This window comes from Cajanus cajan, chromosome 10, assembly GCF_000230855.2.
Source record: "Cajanus cajan strain Asha chromosome 10, NIPB_CcT2T_4, whole genome shotgun sequence".
NCBI classification, from domain to species: Eukaryota; Viridiplantae; Streptophyta; class Magnoliopsida; order Fabales; family Fabaceae; genus Cajanus; species Cajanus cajan.
Genome location: NC_138526.1, coordinates 19,826,652 through 19,830,843, shown reverse-complemented (window position 1 = coordinate 19,830,843; position 4,192 = coordinate 19,826,652). Strand labels below are relative to the sequence as shown.

Here is a 4,192-nt window from a genome sequence, read left to right as displayed (position 1 = left end):
TTGGCAATAGAAGGTACTGAAATTTGGGATATAACTAGACAGGCATTGATTATGGCACGTGTTGGGAGTGGGGAAAAATTCACACATCAAAAGGGGAGAAAGTGTTGAATTTACCATATAATGGTGATAGTTTACTTTGGTCTCTTTTCTTTATGTTAACATATTTTGGTCTTTTAGTACTGTAAGAGACTTTTTTTCTTTTTGAGATATCTACTTTAGATAATGCTAACAAAGAAACAATTCATATTAGTGAAACAAATCATATTAGTCATATTGTCTGTATTTATCTTTTCTCTCCTACATTATTTCCTTGTTTTTTATGGTTATATCTCTCTCTCTTTTTAATATATTTTCTTTTGCTAAAGACATGAAATTTATTTAGACCAATTACATAGTTCTGCTGTTTAATCTTGTGTAAAAGGATATTCTCATTAGCTTTATCACCGTTCCTAGATGACAATTGATAAAGTGAAGTGTACTGTCCAATAGCAGATGAACAGAGCATTAAAGGATCATGCTAGGTTATTTTCTCTATTATCTTGCTCTATTATGTGTGCTAACCTTGAGTAAGAAACTCTCCCATTTTACTGTTAAAGTATGACAAATTTAGTAAGAATCTGTCTTATTCGTGTCTTCATCTATCCTTTTAAATAATGGCTCCATCAGATACAACAGATATTATGTAGTGCTTTGTCAATGTGGTAACACTGAGGAAACTGAATGGTGAGTACTGGCCAAAAGGTGCATGTAAAGGTAATAATCCAATTTAATTAGTTAAAAATTTAATACAAATAGTAATATTTGCTTTAAGTACCAGGCTGGAGATATACAAATACCCGTGAGAGCATCCTTCAAAGCTCCATTTTGGACAAACTCATAAACTAGCATTTGTTCTTCTCGTTCAAAGAAGAATCCCACAAGGCTAACCAGATTCTTGTGGTGGACCCTTGAAAGAAGTTCAATCTCAGCTTTGAATTCTGGCCCTCCCTGCTTTGATTCTTTTTGAGCTCGTTTTATGGCTACCACTTTCCCACAGGGAAGAGTTTCCCTATAAACCTGCGAAAATTTACTTATCAGTCTATTGTTGGAAGTATATAGTTAAATATCTGCCAATAAATATTACGTTATTAACATGTTCATATAAAATTTGTTGCTAATGAATGATTAGCATGTCTGTGTTGGTTGTAGCTTCATGCATCAAATGCATTTGAGATGGTGAGTATCTGGCTATGCCACACAAGATTGCATGAATGACTGTTATCGTCATCCTAGTTAGAAATGTGTGAGAATTGGAATACAGGTGGAAAATCATATAATTAGCATTTATTCATTTTTTTTATTAAAAAATCGCTAATAGATTACAGACCTTCTCAAATTGTAAGAGACAAAAAATAAGAGAATTTCTATTTTAATCAACAAATTTTAATAACAAGCTGAGAGACATAGATTCCAGGGGGTATGAAATAAGACAAGGTAGATAAACAAGTTTATCTCAACTAAGCACGAATTCATTTTATCTATATTGAAACATCCATGCAATCAGAACAGTATCCCTTCCTGAGGCCCCATTGCAATTAAAAATCAGTATTAGTTAAGCAACTTGTTCTGGAGTAGACTTTATCCAACAGGCAACAGAGATAATCAATAATAGGAACTAAGCTACCAAACCCTACAAACAAGACTTCAGAGAAAAAATTATCTAAGCCAACATGCAAGACTTCAGAATTATCCTTATCTAAGCCAACTTGAAACCTTGATACCAAAGCCAACTCCACAATTATTATACAATGATTTATCGTTGGAACAACATTATGAAGCATTACATGCTGGCAATTGGCAACATTGTAGTAACACAAGAATTAAATTTCCTATTTTATAGTCTATTAGTCTATATCTGACAGGACAACTAAATGCACATATCAATAACCGTCCCAAGGGCAAAAAGTTTCATTCAAGTACCCCCAATAATTGAATACCTGTCTTGAATTTGGTCTGTGCCTACTGCCTAACAAAACCCCAAAAGTCATCTCCTGAAGTGAGAATTGTTTAACCCTTTATAAGTTCTACTTCGGCCATATCTATATTCTACAGGTGATGCAGAATCTCAACACACACCTCCCACCTAGGATTGGGCATCTAGATTATGGAGATTGTAGAACTGATTTTTTTTATATTGCACCAGGGTAGCCCAAGTTCAGATCTATGCTAAGCTCTAAAATACCATCTTGAATTCTAAACAGTTACTTTAAGGATAACAATAGAAAATCTAGTCAACCAATATTTATTGGTAAAGTCCAGGTATCCTCCAGCTGAAAGCTAAAGACTAATCCTTCAAAGTATTGAGATACATTTAATGGGTTAATATCTCCCAGCAGCTGTTTCAGATACATGTGAACCTGAGAATCGAACCCCTAACCATTTGTCAACCATGTCACACTATGTTAGTTGTAATCAACCTACATATTCACTAATAATAACTAATAATGACAACAATATCATTGATTTAAATAATGGAGTCATACAAAATGCATGTCATCTCATGGATCAGCTTAAAATGACAAGTCTCCCATGTTTAAATAATAAGATCTTTACTCTGTTAAGAAGAGTGCCAAACAGATTGCCTAGAAAGAATAGTCTATCCACTTTAGTCAAATGGTAGGGAACGATATTGCATGCATCAGGACCACTTTAACAAAGATTCCATGAAAACAGAACCCACCAATACATTCATGTCACAGCATGTAAGTTCTAGACTTCTAGTCAACCTACATATTCACTGATAATAATTAATAATGATGATAATATCATTGATTTAGATAACGATGGAGCCATACAAAATGCATTTCATCTCATGGATCAGCTTAAAAAGACAAGTCTCCATGTTTAAATAATAAGATCTCTCCCCTGTTAAGAAGAGTGACAAACAGATTGCCTAGAAAAAATAGTCTATCCACTTCATTCAAATGGTAGGGAACAACATTGCATGCATCAGGACCACTTTAACAAAGATTCCATGAAAACAAAACCCACCAATACATTCAGTTCACAGTAGCAGTCTCCATTTGACCAGGCTCACCTGCTTGGAAAAGGTGAATATCTCCCCAAATCATCGGCATCAACACTTGGTTCCATTGCTACACCACCACTCATGCCATTCTGGTGGCGACCCAATGGATCCCAATCAGTGCCTGCCTGAGCATCAACAGAGACCTGAGGCTTTACTTGGGAGTACATATGCTGAGGTACCAGTTCAAGGCCATTTTTATTCTGATAAAAAAAATGTAACTATTTAGAATTATATTTAAGCATATCAAGGAAAAGGTACAAAATGACAAAATGAACATACCAATGTTGCCAAAGCTGCACCACTCAAGTGAGATTGTGATTGTGTGGCAACAGCAACATTAGCATGGCTTGTATCTGAGCGCCAAGGTGTCAACTGATATTGTGACTCCTTTAGCTTTGACTGTAACAAAGAACACCAATAAAATCAATTACTCTAGCACAGTAAGCATTCCAAAATTTCAACATTATCTACAATCTAGTCCAACTAAACTTAAGCACTATGTTCATTGAATTATCCACAAATCAAACCATAGTGCATACAAGAATACAAAGCACTCAAGTATCTTCCCAACATACCTCAGTGAGAAGAAGTTTTTCCTGTAAATGTTTAAACAAAACCGGCCAAAAAGCAGAATTTACTGTGAATTCAAGATGACCAAGGTCCTAGAATTTGAAAGTAAAAAAGACAAACAGACAATTTCTAGGCAATTTAAACTACTTAAGATATCAAGAAACTACTTAAGCATCAGACGTTAATACGGGAGACGTAAAATTTACGTCGGGGGTCAAAAACTGATGTAAATTTACGTCGGACATGCCAAGGTCCGACGTAAAAAAGTCATAAAAATAAAAAAAAACAAAAAAAAACGAGTGCAAGCAGAACGGGCCGTTCTGCTTGGAGAACGACCCGTTCTGCTTGATAGACCCAGGCAGTGGTCACTTCCTTCTGCAGCTTCACAAACACGAAATGCAACACAAACATTAACACAAACAGATGCTACCTCAGAAAAACATCCCAGAAAACACAAACTTGATAGAAGATGCTACCTCATAGAAAAACAGGATGTATGGTTAAGCCATTTCCATCAACACGCGAAGAAGAAACCAACGCAACTCCGAAGAAGAA

At 35.3% G+C, this 4,192-nt stretch overlaps 1 long non-coding RNA gene across 2 annotated transcripts; it reads right to left on the bottom strand.

The window, feature by feature from the left end:
• Positions 1 to 742: 742 nt before the first annotated feature.
• Positions 743 to 3,726, bottom strand: LOC109792903 (uncharacterized). 2 transcript variants are annotated; one of them, XR_003803498.2, is made up of 3 exons: positions 3,643 to 3,726; positions 3,031 to 3,466; positions 743 to 1,056 (listed from the first exon to the last, which is right to left on the bottom strand). It is a non-coding gene; the product is annotated as an uncharacterized LOC109792903 (long non-coding RNA). The 2 variants fall into 2 exon arrangements; XR_003803497.2 differs by having other exon boundaries at positions 3,077 to 3,466.
• Between the last annotated feature and the right edge of the window lie 466 nt (positions 3,727 to 4,192).